Below are 25705 nucleotides of genomic sequence, written 5' to 3' on the forward strand. Positions count from 1 at the left end.
TGCATGTAAGGATACATGCGAGCGGTTTCTAATCTTGCCTGCATCGAGAATCATTAATCGGGAACCTGTTTCGTACATTTGCCATTTTCCCGTTTCACAGCTGACATTCTGAGCGATTCTCCAAGTTTTTAAAAGCTACTTAGAGATATCTTTGCGAAGGAACAATTCACGTAGTGCTCCTGTTCCGTTTTATTTATATTTGCCATCAGGTAACCGCGCATAATTGAAGTTTTATTTTTTTTTCCAGAATTTATTTTCATTGCTTTGCACCGTTTTACGAGAACAGCACGCGTCTCTGTGACGACTATAATAATTATGATAATTTAACGCACATAACAGTATTTGCGTTGGGCAAAAAGTAAAGAAAGTACTTCTTGGCTAATAACCGGACGTGATAATTATAATACAGTTTTATGGAGATTGCTGCGCTAATTAGATTTTGATTTGACGTAAAAGAAACAAAATATAGTCTAAAAGCTCCGCCGATGAAGTATAAAAAAATTCGAATATACGAGCTGCTCTATGATTTCGCTTTTAAGACAAAAGTTATACTTTAAAGTGAAAATGAACGAGAATGTTAGAACAATGAAGTATTTTGTGAAAAAGACGTAGTTTACATCAACGATTGTGGTAAACGCGTTCAATGGAATCTGTAAGAGCCGCACACAATACGACAGAATTTACCGTCTAATTATACCGCGAAATATTTCACCAGACCTATTCAGAGTCGCGCGAGTTCGCCCAGCAAAGGTATATCACGGCAATTCTGGTTAACACTGGCGATTCACCACAGATATAACTTGCTTGTATCATAAATTTTGAAAGCGTAATTATGGTCTGTGTAAATATATATGTACGGAAAAATATGTATAAATATTTCACAAATTTGTCTAATTTAATTCACTACTTGTGTACCATAAAGGCAAACGCATATTAAGTTATACGATAGATGAGGAGGATAATATTTAATAATTAAATATTATTAAATATTATTTTATATTAGTAATATATTATACAATCATATATATTTGTAATATAACTTTTACTTTATGTATTTGTATTATAATATATATTATTTATATAAATTATAAATTATTAATAATATTATTAATAAATTATTATTAATAAATAATTAATAAATAATTAATAAATAAATTAATAAATAATTATTATTAATAAATTATTAATAATATATATTTTCATATTAATTTTGATATATTAATTTCACATTTTATTTTGTAATAAAAATTTGCATTATTCATAGTATATACGATATTATTTACATATATGTATATTATTTATCATCATTAATAAATTTTGAAGAGAAGAAAAATATTATATAATGAGCTTTATTACATTGAGCGGTAAAACCAAATATAGTTCTTGATAAATGTAACGTAAAAGCTACAACTAATATTGATCGCCGTTAGTCATCTACTAGGCAGTTTAATCTTAATTCAACGAAAGAGCCTGAAAGGAAGGAAGAAAGATAAGGATTAACTGACTCTCCCATGATTTGCGTTTCGTCTCATTTCGAGGAAATAGCATGACTAGCAAAAGTCTGAATGGATTTTCTTCTTCACTCTCGAGATACGTTAAAATCATTTCTTAATTTTCCAGAAAAGTGAAAAAATCAAATGACGCATATAATGTAATTAAAATAATAATACGTATAAAAAAATCAAAATAATTGTAATCAAGATATAATTTAACACTGCACTTATTGAAAATATATTTTTAACTATTTGAAAATATCAACATAATAATTAAGAACGAGCAATAAGAGCCTAAAAAACGCGGATGGTAATGCGTAAATTTTTTCAAACATTAATTATTTATCAATTTATTTTTTCGAACATTAATTATTTATCAATTTATTTGAAAATATATTTTTTCATTTTTTATGATTAATGATTGCTTTTATTTCTGCATCAGAGATAAGGATAGAATTAACAGAACTGATGCGATTAATGTTTTTCGACTTAAACTAATATTGTTTAAAGATATGCAGGTAATGTAAAATTGATGGATATCGAGGATCGTATCCGTCTTCCTTTTAAATCGCAGAAGAATGATTTGGTGATTTTACGTACCACGAAGAATGACATCATGGAAAAAACCCTTATGAAAGTAATCCGATCAATCTGCTTATTTCCATGATACAATAGCGGAACCTTGTAAATTACCATCGCGACAATTTCCATGGAAGTTTATTCCAGCAGCGTTACGTAGATGACAAGAATACAACGCGCGCACGCGATTCATAATGCATACATTTTTAACAAGTGCTACTGCAACTTTCTCGAAGAATAAATTTGTAAAATCTAAGCAATGCACAAAACTTAATAAGTTGTACGTTCTCGAATTGAATAAATAATTAATTTCAATCTCGCTCGCGTTTTCATCGATCATTTATTTAATGGACAGTTATATGATAAATTGACAATATAATAGTCGACATTTATTCATAATAAATAACACACGGGGCAGCAGAAAATAAATAGTTATAATAATTAATATAAAGTAATTTCGTTATACATCATCATTTTTATGCATAAGTTTAGTTAATTAATCGGCACAAAATAATGAAAACTTGGCACATTATTACCTCATCGTTCAAATGGAATTTATTGTAATGTTGAACCGAGAATGCGAATTTATTCGCGGCCATTTCTCAACGCGCAGCAATACTTTTCATTTTTCGGCATTAAGAATGCGTAATTAAGAAGAACGCTTTAATTAAGTAAGGTCCATTATTACGTTCAAGGTTCGCATTTCCTGAAGCTGAGTTCATCACGCCTTTGAGGCCGAGGAGATCTTGGCGGTATACATCCACTTTAGTCGGCATGCAGACGGAAACGCGTCGGTGGTCGAAAAAAAAACACACCGGGGGGCTTTAATTAAATTCCGTGGATTGCTTTCGTGCCGTAGCGTTTCGGGTCGATGCATTTTGTGACTGCAACGAGAATCCTCGCAGCAAGTACAAGCACCTGCTTCAGAATCGCATGCTACAATAGTAGACGGCAAAGAGAGAATCGATTCTATCGTACTTGCCAATTTGTTGATAAATACGATTGTAGTTGCGATTGTAAATGCAATGAAAGAAGAAAAACCGTTTACAATTGTTGCAAAACTGCGTGTATAATTCTCTAAAATATCCCTTATTTTTCTATTTTTTCTTTATTATTTTTCCTTTATTATTTTTATTATTTTATTATTATTATTGTTATATTATTTTTATTATTATTATCGATTCCTTTTATTATTTTTCCTCATGGGACCTTTATCCACATATCTTTAAATTAATTCTTCTTAAGTCTTTTCGCGCACATCGAGATTGCGAGTGAAACTCTGACGAAGTTCTTAATCGGATGACGCGGTATCTTGATTAAGCGGCCTTCTAAAGTGCTCTATGAAGGTATCGATGTGACCCTAATCCGTCGTAATGCAGGGATGATAATCAACGCTTGATTCGACGATGCGAATTTGGACAATCGATTGCAGAAATTATCGTTGATAAGCTTGCATTTTGTGGACTTTGTTATGAGGATATCGTTTACGATGCACACGCGCTTCACGTCCGCGTCGGTTTTTGATCAGAGCTCGTATCTATCGCTCGGAATGAGCTCTTTCGCCGCCCATATTTACATGACATACCCTTGAATCTAATCTTCACGATTGCAAGTCGAGGTCGGGATTACACGATGTAAATTTATGAATAATCAATGGCTCTTGAGTTTAGCTAGTTCATTCGAAACGCAGATTAACTATATGCATATATAGAGTACTTCACAAGAAACGTCATTCATCTGTAAGCGGCAAAATAAATTTCGTGTGACTTCCTTTTCTCAATTAAAATAAATATTATTTAAATACTTTTCAAATTAATAATAATAATAATAATAATAAATATATATATTTTTTTCTATATTTTTTTTAATCGATAAATATTTCTTGAACATATAAATTTAATTTAAAGACAAAAGTTTAAAATTATAAACTGTAAGAAATTTTATCATTTTATAAAAACGATTATAAAGAACGAGCGGTTACAAATTAATCAAGAAAGATGTAAAAAGATAAAATGATTGATCACAGTTGAATTTAATTTTAATATTCTAATGCTTTTAATACTTTATCGATCCACTGTTTCAGTTTTGATATCCGCAATATCCTCATTCGTTATGCATCTCGTCTGCAAATATTATAAAGTATTCAGAGAAATTAGACATTAAATATATTCGAAAATCAATTAATCTAGGCTTTCGGAAAATTTAATACAAATTGTGTATTTTCGATACAATTTTAATTTATAACGCATGCGAAATCGACCAGCATTTCAATCACGCCTGCATAAAAGAGAGGAAGAGAGAGAGAGAGAGAGAGAGAGAGAGAAATTAAAAATTTAATATCTTTATAATTTCACATATTTGTATTAAGGTTGATTAAACTTCGAAATATGTTCTATATAAAAAAAATTGAAGCGTAAACTGATGGTCCAAATTTACAAGCGACATTGATTTGCAATCGGTGCTTGTCGCATTAATACACGCAAGAAGAGAATCAGTGAAAATCTGGTGCGGTTGCAATATCCCCGCGTTTTCGATTTAAAATAGGATGGCACACGCTATCGTCCGTTGCAGCTCTCTGTCGCGCATCGACAGGCCAGATGTAACGGCGACCGCAACAATACCGAACCCGGTTATTTTCCTTCGTTGGCGAAGATTAATTCGCCGCACCCACAAATTGCCGAATTAATTCCAAGTCCGGCGAGTTAACGAGATTATTTAGAGTGGGCGGCAGAGAAATATCGCCAATGCGTTTGACTGTTTTTTCCCATGAGTGTGATGAATTCATTGGAGATATAATGAATCACGCATGCAACAGAAGATTATTGTTGAACTTCGATCGCGTCGATATTTATAATAGACAATTTTCACAACGAACTAACAGACTAATTAAGAACGAGATAAGACAATATTTAAAGTTATTGTATTGGCATTGATCTCGATTTTATCAATAATTTTTATCTCACATCTTGAACAATCGTTTAAGATAATATATTTAATGTAATTAATGTAATAAAATTTATCTTTATAATGTAATTTAAGATAGTTATTTATGTCATTCGTTTACTTCCAAAACATAATATATCACTATATTATACAGGAATTTTAAAAAATGTTATTTAATAAATATCTAATAATTATCTAATATCTAATTTTTATTTAATAAATATTTAATAAATAATTAAATAATTTCGAAACAAGACGAAACAATATCAAGACTAATCTTATAATTATCTCGTGCAATGCAATCAAAAAACTTCGCGAAAAGATAAGATTTGAAATTATGAGATGAGATAAGATATGAAATTTTCTAAGATCGGCTTCCATCGAAATATTGACAATATGCAGAATATTCGGTAAAGCAAGTTTGCAACATCGTTATTTTCGCAAAAGTCAATTCTTAGAAAAATATACGAATTTCGCAGACCTCGACCGCTGGAAGAAAACGAACGACCTTGTATCTTTATCGAGTATCATGTTGCTTGTCGATGTCGCCATCAGACCAATTAATTATTCCTTTAGCAAACGGCTTAATAAATTAATTTAACGTGCGGTTTCGCGCCGCGCAAACCCACACTCGCGCATACATTCGTTTTCATTAACGAACTCGACGCAATCGTTAATGCAACGTGGACAAGGGCACACGGCGACAGATGTACTCGCACGTGCAAATTTAACGCGACGACGTGCTCGCGTTACGCTAGCTCGTCCCTGCATCTGGGACAACGGTATCTGGACCCATTATCGCGTCATTGTTCGCGTTAAAATGGGCCGGGTATACCGAAACATTATCTTTTCGTGCACGGAAACTGTGTCCCGTCGTCGCGAAACAGGAGAATCCCGGCCGAGAAGTCGGAAGAGCGATAACGAAGGCGAGCAGAGAAAATAGAGAGGCAAAAAGCGGAAGGGAAAAAAGAATCAAATGACGATATAATTACTGACACAACGCGTCGAGAGTGGAAAATGCGCTGAATAAAAGAGACCAAAAGATCCGCGCGTTTCAAACACGGGACGCGAGATATAAAGTCCGCGAGCGAACGAGGCTGGAACAAAGGTTGACGCATCAACTAGATATCAACTACCAGCGCGACAATAAATTCAAAACTAGACTCGAACCACTTTCGCAATGAATGACGCAGTTAGATGGACTAGACAGGTAGAGTCTTAAAATAAATGGAACACGATATATTATGCGGTTTACGATAGACTTTTGGCCCCATTATCGGTTATCGCGAGGCTTTCCCACGCAAAGTGACGCACGAGAGGAAGCTAGCGATGAGCTCCTTCGGTTCCCAAAAAGAGATTAGTATTCTCGAGCATTGGCATATTTAATTTTGGCAGCGAGCGATAAAGATAACATTGTCATCTCTCGTAAAGTTGAACACTACGAGGTACACACGTTTAGGGTAAATTGTGTGGCCATTCAATTCTGGAGATTCTATTTGCCCGAAAAGTTTAATGTAAACGTTGAATAGTCGGACTGAATCGAGTTCATTAGCCAGACAGAATGGAATGTCGCGCGAAATGGTGAAATAAAGATACGTTTATATTAAATTCAACACAATAATTAAAGCTCTAAAAATATCATGTTTGTATAATTGTATACAAGTAAAATTTATAATTGTATGTAATAAGCGAGCATATGTGTGTGTAACTAGACGAAATAGGAATATCTGTCTGAATTATAAGAGACACTTTAAATCCTTTGTACCAAAAGTAAGCAAAAGATAACTTTACGGAGTAGCTTTTTTTTGCAACAGCGCAAGTAAATAAATTGTTCAAATGTCACTCGAACGTTTGCCGTTTTACTTTGATATAAATTTGTCGCAAAATTAGGTCACACCGAGGCGCGATACTCTATAAATTAACGAGATCGTAAGAAGAAGTTAAAACAAACCATCTTGTTTGAAACTTTTATCATCACTTTTTCTCGCGACCGAGGTAAAAAGCTTTCAAGTCCATGAGAAAAATCTCTTGCTAGTCTCCGACGTGCAAAGATAATCCAAACAATATATATTAACTTCATTTTATAAGAGGATTTCGCATTTTTTTCGCCCAAATACAAGTAAGTGGATGCGAAAACTTGTTGCTACTTTTTTACGTCGTATGAAAATAATATTAATAATATATAATTCGAGTGACGTTTTTTACTACAAATAGAAAAGTTGCAATATTCTTCTAAAAATAGTTTAAATAATTTCCTCATCAGTATTTCTCGAATTATGTATGACATTTTCTTCATCGTCGATTCCCGCGATGTTGATTAACTCTAATCTTGGTGTTCTATCTGTGTCATGATCGCATCTGGAGAGAGAATGAATTCAGTTAACTTCAATTAAGGTTAACCAGAGTCAGAGACATCGATTCTTAAAATGAACGCTCATCGATCTAGTAACACGTCAATTACTCTGATTGCGCGAACTCACGCGTTAAGTCTAAATTACACAGAGAGAATATCTCCCCGTATTTCAACAATATGTAATTTCTCGATTAACGCGTTGCATACATTTTCACTTAAATATTTAAGATAGATCCCTGTGTTTATTATAATAAAAATTTAATTAATAAAGAATGAGTCTTCCATGACACACTTGCTGAAGAGATTTATCTCATTTTACGATATGACGTTACTTATAATTCATTCGTGTTAATTCATCGTGAAAATATTTGTTCCTAAGAAGTCAATTGTCGTGAATAAACCATTTTGCCTCTCAGATCACGGATAAATCCGGAAGAATTAAAATAGCAATGCGGAGCAAATCGGGCTTTAGACTTTAGGATACGTATGCGTGATGGTGGGTGGCAACCGGCTTGCAACCGTGGCGGGAGAAACGGCCTCTTGGCAGGGGAATAATAACGAGAGTCGGACTGACACACACGGCGGCGTCCAAAGAGTCGTCAGAGACGCGTAGAGAGGCTTTATAAATCGCGAGGATGCACGTCGAAGCAGTGACACCTCGGCCAACGGCGGTGAAAAACGCGCGTTCGCGAGCGCATCTCTTTTACACCTAACACCGCGTATAAGCGTCACGGATACATATATACGTGTACCTCCGCGGAACGCGGATTAAAACTTCTCCGGCGCGATTAAAACTTTCCTTGCGAGCGACATCGAAAAGTTCCCCACGTCGATGATCGACGCGACAACTCGATCGCGTTGTACTTTCCTCGTGAAGAGGTGGCGAAAAACTTGCCGTCCCTCTCATCCTTCGGAGCGACACTTGGTGAAGAGGGATTGTTCCGATCGCGATTGATTTACCAGCCGTACTCTTTATCAATCTCCATCTTCGGCGCATTTCGGCGAATCGAAATAACCGAATTTCCCGGGGCGTCGAGAACGCTTTTATCGATACACAAGTCGAATCAATATCCTGCCTGCCATATTGCCCGGTATAACAGCCAGGTTCGTTCGCGTCGGGTCCGCTCAATCGGTTAACTTCCCCGGAAACAGATCGACCGGAATCCCGCCACCCCCGAGCAAGATTACGAGATTCTTCGACGCGCTCCGGGGCTGCAATCGCATCGATCCATCGCAAATTGGATTGCCGTTAAAACCTGGCGAGGCGAGGATCGCCTTGGAGCCGAGCGGTCGACATCGGCGCAAAGTTGCCTCGACCAGAGAGAGAAAGAGAGTGAATTTTAAAGTGCGTTGCAATTAATTCGTCACGAGGAGGAACGCCGCTTCGCACCTGGTGCGCCGTAAATGAGCGTGATCGGGAAAGCGTGATTGACAAGGACGTGCACACGTGCTACAAGAGTGTGCATCACGGATGAGACTCGTTAGCGGTGGGCTACAGTAGTAAGAGGCTAATTAACGGTGACTCTAACAAGCAGGTAAGTACGATATATTTTTTTTTTAATACGAAGCTGTCGAAATAATTGCGTGCTAAAATAATCCGAATTTCGTAAAACGAGCTTATGTACCTGCTGACAATGAGTGGAAAAAAAAATGCGAAAAGATTTAAAATAATCACGCACGTGTATAAAATAAGCATTTGAATTTTCTTTCCGCTGTCAAGTGACGGAAATAATTTTCAGGTACACCTTTCACTTACACCTTCCATCATATATTTTTTTTTTAATTAATGAGACGTAACAAGCTTGGCTACCAGATAATAATATGTGCAGGTAACCGCAAAGATTGACTTTACTGGAAAAATTTAATATCCTCTCTATATGTGATCCCGCATATGATTGCATATAATTAAACGCGGCCGCATCTCGATAGCCGCGTAGAAATTTAGAGAGGGTACTTTGATTACATTATCATAAATGAAGATCAATTGAAAATCCTATTAAAGCATTATGCAAATTTAATAACTGTTAATTAACAGGCACTACAAAATTTTGATACGTAATATAACGTGCTGACGTAATTATGGCATTTTGAAATGACTAGCTTTTATCGAAAAAGATGCGGATTTAAACGGAATACTTGCACGTTTTTCATCGTGTATAATGTTAGAGGCATATCGACGTGAATTAAAAGTGAAGCGATATTCAGTTTCTTCAGGGTTATCCGACGCACACGATAATACGTGATAAACAAAACATTCTGGAAAGAATTATTAACTGACCGTTTTGCAAATTTTATTACTCGAAAATATTTTATAAGCAGGGAATGCTCATCTAATCCGTTATCATAATATTTCAAAACACGATAATTCTTCTTTAATATATAAAATTATATCCTGCTAAATAAAATTAAAAATTAAAATTTTTTATAATAGATTTTTATAATAAATAAAATTTTTTATAATAGAATTATATCTATAGTATAAATTTATCTGAATAGATTTCGTTTATATATTTTTCGTTGGCCACATTTTTTCAATTAATATAAATTTCATTAATTTTCAATGTGCTTTTTGTATCAAAAACGATAGACTTATACCCATTTTATACCCATTGTATGATTATATATTCGTGCGATAAATGATTAAAATATTTAAAAAAGATTATTAAAAAGTATACAAAGCATCGAAATATTAAATTAAATTATAACATGTGGTACAGTTAATTATGCAAAAACTAAATTTTAATTTAATATTTTCAATAAAACCTCACAAATTGTTTTAATTTTAATAACAAATATCCGACGGAAGCACATGTCATTGAAGAGATTTATTTTTTTTTTTCTAGAAAAAAAGTTTTTTCAATTGACACATATAATCACCTGTACATAATCACCTGTATAATAGCCGGCAATTATTCACGCTATCTTATAACTCTCTGGATATAAATTGACTTCCGCTTCGATTGATCCTGTCTACATTATTATCGTGTGGAATTATCGCGAATTATCGTTAATCAGCGCTGATAAGATATCTGCTGAAAAAAAATCTGCACGAGGCTGTTGTTCCTTATCGCTGTTTCGATCCGCGAAGAGAAAGAGTCTGTTTATTGAAATATCATTGACATGACGCTGGCGTTATCGCATTCTCGACCGCTCTCCTTGCATTCTCGCATTAATGAGATCTATAATTACGAATGTATAATTACAACAGAGTGGCGCTTTGCCCAAGGCGACAATCACGCGTTGCGATGTCGTTCGTGTCGAAAACTGCCGCGACAAGAAACATCGTCAAGAAGCATAGCAATTTCGGCTTACTCGAGATTAATTCGTTCTACCTTTTCCTCTCTGTCCTTCGTATCAGTTATTTTAAGATAAATCGTTTCACAAAATTAAAATATAAATATATTAAAATAAAATAAAATGTATCTCCTGCTTCTTTTATAGAAATTAAATTGTATAGCAGAATTGTTAAAATTCGGAAATTAACTAAATTTAATTAACCGAAATTTAATTAACCGAAATTTAATTATCCGCAAGTGCGATCAATTGTATTTCAAATATCAAAATATGAAAGTGAGAATTATACTAATTTCAATAGTGAGCACATTTTAAATACTATTGAAAATAATCATTTTAAAGAATAGTGTTATTTAAATAAAACATTACATAAATAAATTATTATTTCAATATTATTTCAATATTATGTAATAAAGAAAATAATTAAATAAATAAAATAATAAAAAAATTTAAGAATTAGAACAAATTTAAGAAATATATAAATCGCGTTAGTGATAAATAAGTACTATAAACATGTTTCATGAAATACATTATTACAAACACAATTTTATGAAAATAGCATTTAAACATTTTACTATATTACTATAACAATAATTAATTTAATTAATGATTTAAAATTCCTAACCAGGAATATAGATTTGAAATATTTATTTATGATTCATAAAATCAAATAAATATTCAAATAGAACACATTTTAATTAATACATAAAAATTATTTTATTTCAAAATAGCTATTTATAAATAAAAAATAGCGAGAGATAAATATAACACAAATATTTTTCTCCTCTATTTCTATGTTTTACCTGTTTTACCTGTTTTTACTTGTTTTCGTTTTATAAAATTGAAACGAGAGAAATGATATATGATATACTTAAAATTTAATTTATTTCAAGCTTAATTAGAAAAACATTTATATAAAATATAAAAATATGCAATACAAAATTTTATTCCATTTTTATTTTTTTGTTTTATTCCAAAGCAAACTCTTAATCTTTTATTTAATATATTGTATTAACATTTACATTCCATATTTGCATCTAATTGTAAGAAAAAGATGATAAATATAGAAATATGTTCTCATCGTTTTATGTCTATCATAAATTAGTGCGATTTTATTTTATTGAAACTCGGTCCAAGGTTGATCATCCAGAATTGGACATTTATGTTTCTCGCATGAAAAAATATACAACGATGAGTACAGCAGTGATCTCATAGATACTTGACACGCTCGTTCCATGCCAGCAAGCAGTCACAACGATGTTCCTGACTGTCATTGAGAGCATATGCCGTTATGTTAACAACGTGGGGCCCTGCTGACAAGGTCACGCGATTTAATCGTAGACTTGTGAAACGATTCCGTTGAGATTGAGTCAATAGAGCCATGTCGAAGCATCGTCATCATGTAAAATAATGTTACAGATCATGGCTGTCAATCATATGCGCGTTTATGACGATGAAAGGATTCGTTGTCAAGTTACGATTTATCAGATGAAGTTTACAAATAGTAAAACAGTATTTCATTGAAATAATGAATGAATGCAATTAGAAGCAGATAATTGGATGTAATTGAGATGGTAATTAAATCAAATAAAATTACGAAATCAAGTTCTATTATCATATTAATTAGAACAAATTATTGAATTTCTCGTGTTTGAAATAGTTTTCCTTTTGCATATTATTTTACTAATAAACATTTAATTAAAGTTCCCAAATATGACTATTTAAAAAACAATTTATTAATAAATAAATATGCTATTGATTATTTTTATGAAAACAGTAACGATACATTTATATTCTTTATAATAAAAAAATATTGCTCAAGTAAATAATATTTAAGCAAATTTATTATTGCAGTTTTATTTATTTATTTCACAGCTCATATCGGTTATATAATATAATATATATTTCTCTCTTTGTCAAAATATGTAATCACATATTTTTATTTAGATGCGTGTAATCACATATTTTTATTTCATTTTTAAATAAATCTTATTTGAAAGCTTATCTATATTCATTTATTTATATCTCCTATATATAAAATATATATTTCTCTTCTTTTTAAAATGTCACATATTTTGTATAATATTTTTATTATTTTCTGGACGACTTTTCGCGTAAATAAATTTCTGCACTTTATGTGCCTCTCGCTTCGCTCAGCTGGAGGCCGCATTTGACGTTTCAAAAGCGTCAAAGAAAGCAAGTCCCCCTTATTCTGAAAATCACGACGATAAACATTACACAACCTTCTGTCGTTTCTCTAATGTTGCCCTCAAGCGCATCTCGAGTGCATGAGCGCGCATGCAGATTAACGGTGTGCATCGCGTATCGCTTATCGACAACCCGGCATGCACGTCCGATAGGTCGAAATTTTCTGGATGAGCGAATCGCATGAGAAGCATCCTGCGAAATCGACGATAAATCCCCGCAGACGGACACTGCCGTTCCCCTCCCCCGCGCGTTACATCAATTCACTATCAAGCTGTCGCAGCTCGTGACAAAAAATCTCCTCTCGTGCGCACCTTGGATCCATCCTGCTCGTCCTCCTCCACCTCGAGCATGCACGCTTATCGATCAGGAACTGCATCGTATAGGCGAGCAACGCGGTTTACATCGCGTATATAAATGCTAAACACCCAACCTCCGTCCGTGAAATATCGTCTTCTTCAACCGACTAGTTTCATCTTTGCAAGAGACGATTAAGAGATGATGAGGAAGCAAGTTTGAAAAATAAGGGGTAGAAGTCCATTAATAAAAACAAAAATTAATAACTAAGATCCTAAGGACCTAGTTACTCGATGTGCATGCATATATTTGTCTTATAAAAAAATTACATATTCAAAAGATCATGAATCTAATTACAAATAATTACAAGATTCGAGTGATTTTAAATAAAATTCGAAAGTTAGACATTTGGATTCTTTTTAGTAAAAATATGTGTATCTAAATTAAATTTTCAAAATTGTTAAAAAAAATTGAGTTAAAAGCACTCCAATAAAATGCCCAAACAAGATTGAAAAATTCATCATTCACCACCAGTTTTCGCCCAAACAAGATTGAAAAATTCATCATTCACCACCAGTTTTCGCAGGAACTTGCGGAGGAGATTTACTTATATTCAAATAAATCTAAAATTATTTTTAATTTAATTATATTCAAATCTAAAAATAGATAGTAGTATTAATTAGATTAGATGACAAAAACAACAGAATTTTTCATAAATAAATAAAATTGACATAGAACCAGACGGAAAAAAAGGGACGAGAAAAAATTGTCGAGCAGTAAGAAAGTTTTATTTACATTATTATATTCATGTAAAGATTGAGCGAAAAAATATTCCATCTAGCAAATTGCCTTGCTTAAAATTGAGAATTCAAATTTCGGATATTCGAACGCGCATACATTTACAACAGCGTTTGTATTAAGTTTGGAATAAATGCATGAAGTGTCCTCTTCCGTCTCTTTTAGATACACTCGCGGATTGTATCTACGCTATTTAATGTATACAAATGTGCATCTGTCGGACAAAAAGTTGCGATGTTGTAGGATAAAGCATTTCGTCAACGCGGTACTGCAAAAGAATGTCCGGCACATGTTACATCAAAAGAACAACGATAAGCGCAAACGTACGCGAGGAAAAAAGAGAAAAATTTTTGCCGAAATAAAATATTTCGCTCCAACATTTTTCGCGTAGAAAAGACGGAGTGCATTAAATTCCTTTCTTCATTTACGCTACTAATGTTATACATAAATAAATCAATAATGATAAAGAGGTTTAAAGAGAGAGATAAACGTAACGATATTCGCGTAATAGAATTCATATGCGTGCTAAGTGCAATTTGAAGCTAAAGTGCGAATGAAGCAAAACGCGAACATTCGTGTATCCACACGTGTGCATATTGCTGAGCAACGATATTCGAAATTTTCAATTTCTTCGATTACATAACGGGTAGATCTTATCCGATTATGCTGACATATATGTGTGAAAAATTCGATTCAAATTAAATTAAATGAAATTGAATTATGTTGACATATATGTGTGAAAAATTCGATTCAAACTAATATAATATAAATTTAAATAATGTAGAGTGAGTATTATGCTTTAATAAACAAGCTTATATTATTTTGTTTTGTTTGAAATATGTGTGATCATTCAAAAAAGATCATTTAAAACCTTCACATAGATTTTTTGCGATTTAATATATAATTCTTATAATTTATAAATTTAATAATTTATATAATAAATAAAAAATATTGTATGATAAATAATTAATATAAATAATTTATTAAATTTTAAGATAATGCAAGACGTTTTTTCATGGTATTTAATTAAATTATTTTCTAAATGTCGTATTTTCGCAACTAATATATCCTCTGTAATGTGTAACATATTATTCGAGACGCGATCGATAGCGGTTGTTACACAGCGTTGGACGCATATATCTAAACACATTTTATCGTTTACGAAATAAATGCGTTTTAAACGTAACTGAATTTTCCGTCGCACGTTTAATCGATGCTGCACCCTCTATAACTACCATAAATTACGCCTTGTGTAAATTTATATTCGAGTTTTCGCGCGAATGTATGGTTTTTGGATTTTGCGAAATATCAAGCGATAATAATGTCGATCGACAGGTAATTTCTTTCTCATTGTTACCGTATAATCAAGTTACGAGAAATTTTACACGATAATTGGCATAAATTTCCCAAATATAAATGTATTTTCCACAACTCACTGAAATTTGCTGCATCTCGCCAAAAGATTCGCAATTCAGGCGGGGATATTATTTTGTCGCTACTATATTTATATACGCGATATTTTATATGTATGCTTTGCATGTCACCGATTCGGCGGCTCGTGGGCGAAATATATCTGACCAAATGCATTTGCAAGTCACACAACGCTCGTCAATCTTCCAACGTCACGGTAATGTGCATACACTACACATGTCCCCCAGGTGGCATATTAGTAACAACGCATCGTTTTACGATAACTTGCGCTTTATATCTCATGATGTTTTACATTACAGCTGCAATTTCCATTTTGTATAGAGACAGGAATTTAAATTACAAATGCGTCAATTATTACAAAATTATAGCAAGTGTGCGTCAATTATTACGAAACTATAGCAAGTGTAATGAAATAATGGCAAGGAAAATAAAAACGAAGATGAGATAATGGAAGAAATTATGAAAAATTAAAGTAAAAATATTTCTTAATATTCATTTATTTTTAAGAAATATTTAACTAATATTAAATAATATTCAATAGAAAAATTATACATAAAATATATAATTTATTTTTACTAAATTATATATTTTTACTAAATTATATATATATTAATATTTATTTTTACTAAAAAATTATATTTTTTGCAAAAATAATATTTAATATATAAATATATAATTTTATTGAAAAAAACATTTTTCTTAAAATAATATTTAATAGATAAATATATAATTAAATATTTTACAAGAACGTAAGAGCCATCTTTTAATTGTCGTATCATAATAACATAATGCATAATCAACTTTAGCGCACGCGCGTTATCTTATCGTATCTTTGACTCATAAATTTTCGCGAAATCCGAGGAAATCTCTAAGAAATGCTAAGAGAGCGTGCGTCTTTTGACATAAATCACGCCATAGAAGTCTTCGTTTTCATACCCACAGTTTTTGAATGTGACCACTGCGGAACTTGCGAAAGTTTAACGGCTCGTTAGCATGGTCGAGAGTGCCGGAAATGGTCGGCATCTGCGGAAATCATTACTCTACAAGCACGACATTCGACGCGGTTGTTCGACCAGGCGACAATTCCTGAGGCGCGTTACATACTCGAAATCCACTTTTCCTTAAAACGCGCATCTTGCTCTTTTTGCACGAAAGTTTCCTTCACGAGCAAAATGCGGCGAAAAATTAAAGTCAAATTATGACAAAAAAAGTATAATCTCTGTTTTTTGCTGCAACCGGCTGCCTAGAAATGTGCATACTTCTGTCTCCCAATTAATTAAATTAAATTAAATCAACGACCCGAAGGTGGTGTTTGATACATTACATTACGATTACATCGTAGGCTTTATTACGTATTGCTGCGAGTTTTGCCGGTCTTTATTGCCGAGACAAAAACAATTCCCCGAAGGAACTTGCCCCCGGAGAAGGCATATTTCACGCTTTATCCGGCGGATGCATCATGTAAAATGTATTTGTAAGTGTGTATTTGCGTGTATATGTCATAGAATAACGCGAGACCTTCCTTACACTAGCGCGCGCGATGATAAGAGCGGCCGCTAGCCTTGATAAGGGAGGTGCCAAAGCCCATAATGATTCACCATAATCTAATCTGTCTCGCTCTGTTTGTAAAACGCGTACTGTCTAGTGTTCAATGAAGAGTCGAGTCCGAGAATAGCTCGTGCATTACGAGTGCGTATCTTATTATTGGCGTATCCTTCGCAGAACGAACGTGAAAAACATCGCCAGTGCTATATTATATTGTTATTCGCACAAGCGACAATAGAGAGAGGTCCATGTAGACCATGTCAGTTATCTCTTCTTCATAGATTTATGTAGCGGAGATACGTTATTCCGAACTCTATAAACACGATATGTATAATTTGTATATAATGTAAAAATTTAAATTGTAATAAAATGTATAATTTCCTTGGTTGGTGCGTTTCAAGTAAATTTTCGTCGATTTCTATCGAATTATCGTCAATCAGTATCCGATTGATGAGCCATCAATATTAAACAGCCTGTTAAAAATATAGTCGCTTTGTGTAATTAAATGAACACGTTGACAGAAATATCACGTGGGAGAGGAAAATTATATTATGAACATAATTACATTAAATCATTTCATTCTTTGAAATTTATATGATTTCGAATGAAAACATATTTAAGCTTTTTCAATGTTTAATTTATTATTATAATGTATTTATTATTATTCTAATTTATTATTTAATGTATTATTATTCCATTTGCAAGGAAATAATTCAAGTATCACTAACATACAAAAAAAGAGACAAAATTCTTAAAAAAAAGAAGAAAAACAGACTATCAGATTGATTTGCAGTTTTACATTGGAAAGTTGATTATCGAATTCGGGCGGTTGAATTTGCATTCAACCCCCCCGAGAACATCGGCCACGAATGATGACCTATCGTGTACAAATTTCGACGGGATGAATCGTACGAGATCGGGCCATGGCGCTTCGATGCGGGGTACATGTGGTAGTGTGTTGGTTAATTATCCGCGATTACGCAACGCGCAGGAAATTCCCCTGGATACCGCGACGAATTTCGGGGGTCGTTTGCCGAAATGACGCTCTGTTGCAACAGCGCGAGCAAAATAATTACATTGCGCGGAAGAGATAATCAGTTCGTTAGAAAATAAGACCGCAATGTCCTGCGAAGAACTCAACGTCTGCATTTTCGCTTAATAATAATAAAATAATAATAGTAATAGTAATAGTAATAGTAATAATAATAGTAACAACAACAACAATAATAATAATAATAATAAAATTCACATATCTTAAAATATATAAGAATCTTTAAACTGTAACATTGATACACAATAAAATAAAAATATACTATATAATAGAAAATTCTGCAAAATCGAGAAAGAAAAAAATCTTGATCTTGAATATGCACACATAGATAAAAATCTGTCTCGAGAATACAGCAAATAATTCCTCAAACAATTATTACTGATTAAATCGTGCCTGGGTGAAATTAATAAATGAGTAATAATTAAATACAAAAAAGAGATTCATTTCACAATGTAAACTCTTTCGATGTTAACATTAAATTTGGACGTTTCGTCGATATTACGAGATTAATTTCGGAGCGCTCCGATTTGTATGAAAGAAGCCAGAAAGTGGAGCAGGCATCCGGAAAGAAAATTGATTAAGCGATCCCCGACCGTAATATTCATTTAGCGCGGTTCTCATTCGCGGTTCGACACTCGGAATCAACACACGCCGTTGACTTTGATTGATACGCGCGCGTTTCAATCGCGCGCGCAATTAGTCGAATAAGCTCGGCGCGCTCGTTCGCTCGCGCATAATACGAGAAGTAATTTTTCATTTGGCTCAATGAATATCATAGCGGCTTCCTGCCGACGGCGACGACGCTGCCTGCCTACCCCGGCGGGGCCGTAATAACTGCTGTCGCAGTAGATAAGACCCGAGCGTGTCTCTTCGGCGTATTGTCACGGGCACTACGCGAAAATAGATTTCGGAAGCAGCGAATCGTTGAATAATCGCGATCTCGAAGCGCTCGATCACTTATAAATCCATCTTATCGCATAGATAAAGAATTATCATTTATCTCATAATTAATCAATTACTTGATGCTCGATTATTATTTTTATAGCATAACATTTTTATTAAACTGAATGTAAATTATAAATAGAAATCACTTTTTTATTTTTATTGATGCTTTTATTGAGAAAAAATTCACACTCAATCATCATTGTTTTATTAATAATATTTTATCCAATAATTGATTTGCTCAGATTAAATTAATATTAATAATATTATTCTTTTTTTATGATGCTTTATAAAATTGTAATATTATTATTAGTAATATTTTATGAAATTAGAAATATTATTAGTAATATTAATATTAATATTAGTATTATTATTAGCAACACTTTATCAAATGAAATTGATTACTTAAGATTAAATTATATAAAATTAATATTATTATTAATAAATTACTTATATTATAGTAAAATTAATATTATTATTAATAAATTTTAAATAAAATTACTAATATTAGTATTAATATTATTAATAATATTTCATCATACACATAAATAATTGATTTCTTAAGATGATATTACTATTACTATTGAAGATTAATATTCTTATTACTATCACTTACTTGAAAAACTAATTGTTTTAATAAGATTTAGCGTTTAAAAGCTTATCCATGATAATAATAATAATAATAATAATAATTCAGGCCAACTATTATTTCACGGTCGAGCGCAAGTAGGGCGCAAGTTTAATAAGGCGCGCTATTATTTCCGGGAAGATATCGCGTCTGGCCGTTAACGCCAGACACTGTTTGGTACGTGCCCAGGAAATGACAGCTTTAGTAGCAGCCGTGCCGCTGCACAATCGCGGGAATCACGTGTATGCTAATTGCAGTTCCGCCGTGTTATCGATCCGAACGACCGAGCCGAGATATCGGCTCTCGCATTCGCGCCTTCGCGCGGATCGATATCACTGTTCAGATATCTGACTGCCAATCCTGACAGGATAACTTTGAGCTGCTGCTCGCCCATAGTAGCGTGCACGTAAATCGATATTCAGGAATATTAATAGCGCTACTTATCAAACACGCGTCCCTCGGGATGACGACGACAAAGTCGCGGAATATTTCGCAGTCTCGTTTAGGATTAGGCAGAGAGCTCTGGACGAGATCCCTTCGCGTTGATTTAGTCATGAAAAGCAGGTAGCTCCTTGTCTCGGAGCGCCTTAACAGATTACGCGGATGTAGATTAGATCGAACAAATCCCTCTGATAACACTCGGATCGTGTTACGGAATCGACACTTGCCTCAAGTTGGAATAAACTGGACTTTCAAGCTGGGCTCTCTCGCGAAAGAAATAAGGCATAAAATATAACACTGAGGTCGCTTTTTCTCGAAAAATATTATTAATGTTTCGCCACAATGTCCTCATTTTGTGTTAATTCATCGGAAAAAAGACATTAAAAGAAACGATTACAGTTTGACCGACTACATCAGTCTATAAATAATGCCCGGACGTTGTTACTTGTACATTACCTGTACACCACAACTGTAATTGCTATTGTCTGAGTGCTAATGCTGCAACTACTGTCTGCGCATTGCTATTACAACTACTGTCTGAAACACGGATTAGCGAATTAAAGCCTCGCCTGTATAATTGCGCTTGAATAATTAATATCGTTTTCGATATTAATCCTTTGAGTGCTAAATGACACTTGTGCGGGTTTCCGACAAATATTACAAAATCTGTAATTAATTATACAAGTTGTAATCTATACCTATTAATATATATTACACGCATAAAAAAATATATGTATAAATTAAAAATAATACGATATAAATAATTACAGATAAATATTATATAAATAATTATAAATAAAATACATTATAAATAGTTATAAATAATAATAATAATTATGTTAAAAATATTTTATACTTTTAACATAATATGTTTAACATAATTATATTGTTATACAATATTTTATATTATATTACAATATTTTATATTTTTAACATAATATGCCAATAAATATTAAATTATAATTAATTATGATTAACTTTTTCCTTATTTGAAATAATAATTTTTAAACTTTTGAAATAATAATTATTTATAAACTTTTGAAAATAATAATTTACATTACAAACATTTCATTTATGTCTAACAGAATATAGCGAATATAGTAATTTTTATGCTTATTTTGCTTGTAATGTGTTTATTATAAAAGGAAAAATCACTGTTAATCACTGTCTGTTAATTCTATTCGTCTCGACTATAATTGATTGGATGCAATTCGCGCATACACGAACGACCTATAGACCATTTTGTTTTGCGCGTGACAGAATGACGCACGTGGCGGATTACAAGAGAAGCGCTGTTCGGTTTCTCAGAAAAGCCAACGAGGTTGACTGAAAACCGCGCTCACATACCGTCGTTAGATTGACATAGTCCCAGCACGATACAAATGACTGCAGTAAACAAGCGGTCTAGTATGAATGGATTAAACGGCTTCCCGAAATAGCCGGAATGCGTGAAACGTGGCTCGTGACCACGCAATGTAGCGTCGACGATCAAATATGTGACAACGACCTGCGAAAGTAATCGATGTTATCGAGTAGCAAATTTTTACGCAGAATAAGACATATTTCGCATGATGTCGATTCTTCAGAATGAAAATAATCTCGTCTTGTCAGCGATATTGGAAGATGAACAATTTATATGCTACGGCTTTTGCGCATGTGAAAAATAATTTTTTTTCAATATTTGACGACATTTTTAAGTCTTACTATTTATTCTTAATTAATTATTAATAATGTTAATAATGTTAATAATAATAATAATATATTAATAATATTATTAATTATTATTAATAATTATTGATTAAATGTTGTTTAATAATTTTTAATAACGTTAAAAATAAAACTTTAAATTAGAAGTAAAGGAAAAACAAAGTTTTAATGAACTATTAATTTGTGATATTGTATAATTTAAATGATCGATTAATAATTTATTTTCGTTGTAACACATTTAAATTGATATAATCCCTGAAGACGGCTTTCTTAACGAGAATGATAGATTTTACGAAAGCTTTGGGCTGATACCTCGATAGAAAATTCTTATCACGTTAAGATCCGATTTTTCTCGAGATTCATCGCACGTATTTCCTCGCGATCGAAAAATTCGAAGAGTTTAATAATTCTTTAACAAAGATATATGCCATTGCGATGAATTAATTTGTCGCTGTTAACTTTTGCACACTCGATCGCGCGCATAAATTTTCATTATTAATGCGATTTTTTTATTCCGTTTTATTCGCGCTACTGCTCTGATTGGTAAATCATGTTCCGAGATCCGCTACTAATTTATAGATTCGTATCGCACAATTTTAGAAAGATGTATTAAATGAAGAATTAATTGCACGTGTACAAGAAAATGAGAGAGAAGGGAAGGAGAGAGACAAAAAGAATTAATATCAATTTCAAAGTTTAAAAAATGCAACCAATCCGGAAAAAATTGTACGTAGGCACGATACAGATCCTTCACGCTGATATAATTTCGTCAAACTTTGTTGCACGAACCGACTATGAATTAACGAAGCATGCAAATGTCATATCGTCGCGGGTTATTTGTATTGTCTCGCTAAAACTATAAAACGCAATCGCGTTCTGAAATCTCGTTTTGAACTTTTGTATTACGAACGAACGAAACGTTTCAACGACTATCTCATGGTTACACAAAATTAACGTTAATAATTATCTGTCGCCCTGAGGTGTGTGCAATTTGGAGCGAAATGTTTGCAAAATGTTTTTAATTACAGTTGCATGTTGCAAAACATGTGCGTAATAAAAAGAAGTATTTATTTCCACGAAACATCAAGAGCTTTGTGGAAATAAGTATATATTTCTGCATATACAGGTATATACTCATATGTGCTTGAATGAATATTTATTCTAACCGCAACAAGATTGCAATCTAATTTAAAAATATGAAAGAAAAGATTGAAAATATATTTTATACCAAAGTCATTCAACGACTAACAAGAGAATCTCACAAATTAAAAATTCTGATTTTGATGAAGCTTTACGCACGTGTAAATATATGAATTTTTTTTAAATCTTCAGTTGCGGCTGAACAACGATTCTAAGGAAAATCATCTTTTATAAAGCGGCTTTTTGCTTTTCTCAATATATTTCCAAAATTATTCGAGCGATCAAAAATGTTTTATACAAAAGTTATTACAAATCGAGAGCTAAAAACATCATTATTTAATAAAATTTTGAAAAAATAATCTTTTTCAAAGTATTTTTTTATTTATCTTTTAAAAATTTTATTAATATAATTAAATAGAAGTATTTTTACCATGAAACTTTTGTATAAAACATTTTTTGATATTTTAAATAACTTAGAAGAGATATTACAAAAGAGATGGTTTCACTCCTTAAAATCGCTTTTGAACCGCAACTGAACATTTTTAAATTCATCTATTTACACTCCCTCCTCTACATGTGTGTAAAATTTCATAAAATTTTATAACATATTAAGGCGTACAATTATGTGTAAATTCTTTCAACTCCCATCAAAATATACGTGCGTGCGCGCAAATTCCAGTTTCAACTTTTTGAAAATATGGTATTTGTTTTATTCTCGCAAGCTACCGGATACACGATACTGATTGTTCGCTTCATTCTGCACAATGTTATATGTAAAAGAAAAAAGAAAACAAATCGCGCGAGTACTTCCGGGTTGGAAAATGCGTGAAAAGCGTCGTGACGTTTTAAAAATGCGTTTTCTAAACTGTGAAAAATGTTATTTGCTCCTCTCCTTTTTCGCATATCCTTTTACCGGTCGACAATGCATTGTAATGTTACGTATATTCGTGTGTGAGAGAGGAGTGAAATGCGGGGATGGTTATCCTCCCCCAGAATAGTACCATTAATAATGGACGGAGAACAGAATCACACGGTGATATCGGAATGGAACACGAGGCAGAGCGAGAGAAGGAAAGTCAAATGTATTGTCAATGTACGAGAAGAGAAATGGTTAAATGGTAAAAGGGAGAAAGAGGGAAGCAAAGGGTACAAGCAAGGTATATCTGATATTACACTATACGTTAATGTACTATTTCACGTACGGTATTCCTGTGCTTTCCGTTAATTTCGTTCAGTCACTTTGTACATCTGTAACGATATACTATGTGACAAACGTTTACCTTGTTCTCCTCGGGAGAGCTCGGACTTTAACGAAGTCGTATGTGAAATTGTTAATAAAATACAAGAGGAAAAGAGAGGAGAGAGAGAGAGAGAGAGAGAAGAAACAGTGTCGAAAGTCTAAAATTATATTAACGCCGCTTCTCTCGACGTTGAGAATATAGATTATTCAGTATTCGAAGTAAAAAATATCGCAGAGAAATATTTATCAATATATTTATCAGTAATAATATTCAATAACTGGATTATAATTTGACTATTTAAATAAAAAATTATTTCGCTCAAAATTAATTTATAATTTTTACATTGATATTCGCTATAATTCTAGGTCTTATCATTTTGTCTTGAATATTTTCAATTTTTCAATTTTAATAATAGCGATATTTAATACAAAAAAAATCCTAAAAAATATCCTAAAAAGCCCTAAAAATCTCTCTTTAACGTCATCATATATTTTATTAATGTATTTTATCTTTGAATTTTATATTCAACAGAAATTTCATTAAAAATTGTCTAAACGAGAAGATTCTTCTTTTCTCTTCGAATGCTTTCACAGCCAAGAAAACATTATTTCTAGCCAAACTTCGATTCAATTACTTACTAAACTGACCGACACACGATCTTCCGCAAATAACGATTACATCAGCTCTGCCCTCTTTTTTATTTCAATGGCAAACGTTCATGGGTTCAGTTCCGACCGATTACCCATGAAAGTATTATTTGAATCGGACACGTAGGATCGACCGACCGCGTTATTTGCATAAAATCAATTGGCGTTCCTCGCGGCATTTGAAATTAAAAGCTTGGCGTGACGGCCTTCATTCAACTTTTTTTCCATTGCTTTTCCTTTCTGCCAACGTGTCATTTTCTTTCGCACCACGTTATCCTCCTGCAATCTCTTCCTTCGTAATATATTCGATATTAATTGAAAATTAATATATTCCCAAGCTCATATAATAAAAAAAAATTTCAATTACAATAAAATAATTAGTTTAATAATAATTTAATAAAATTTAATAATAATAATATCATATGTAAGAATGTCATGTGTATAATTATATATATAATTATACATATATATAATTATATATATATATATATGAAACGATGTAATTTTTTTCTAATTATTGATATTTTATGGAGAGATATAAAATAAAAGAATATATAACTTTTACAGGATTTTTTCCTCTTTAATGAATTTATCTTTGTCTCCTTTCTCGCCCTATATCTCTTTGTCCCTTTTCATTATTCAAGTATTCCGATTCTAATCATTCTGTTTTTTTTTTCCCATTGTAACTTTCTCCAACCTCATACATACATATTTCAGCATTAATAGTACCATTTTTCTTGAGTCCTCGTTCAATTCACCCCTTTTGTTTCCCTTTCTTGCGACCATCTTTTTCTCTTCCATTATTCAGTTATCTTGTACCTAACCATTCTACTAACTTTATTCTAATTCTTTTATTTTTTTCTCATACATATTTTTACCGTAATAGAGTTCCATTCTTCTCGCCTCCTTTTTCTCTTTTTCGTCCTCTTTATCTCTTCTTGCGGTCACCTCTCTTCCATTTTCTCCCCTT

At 32.6% G+C, this 25705-nt stretch overlaps 2 protein-coding genes across 3 annotated transcripts in view; one reads left to right on the forward strand and one right to left on the reverse strand.

Annotated features, from left to right (window-relative positions):
- LOC105254928 overlaps positions 1–25705 on the reverse strand; it is a 93114-nt gene that overhangs the window by 26058 nt on the left and 41351 nt on the right. The window lies entirely within an intron of this gene.
- LOC105254927 (trichohyalin) overlaps positions 7954–25705 on the forward strand; it is a 43991-nt gene continuing 26239 nt past the window's right edge. The window contains exon 1 of the mRNA XM_011263899.3: positions 7954–8903. The gene's annotated coding sequence lies outside the window, so the exon portion shown is untranslated. The remainder of the gene's footprint in view (positions 8904–25705) is intronic.

Source organism: Camponotus floridanus, unplaced genomic scaffold (genome assembly GCF_003227725.1).
Source record: "Camponotus floridanus strain SB8 unplaced genomic scaffold, Cflo_v7.5 scaffold8, whole genome shotgun sequence".
Taxonomy (NCBI): domain Eukaryota; kingdom Metazoa; phylum Arthropoda; class Insecta; order Hymenoptera; family Formicidae; genus Camponotus; species Camponotus floridanus.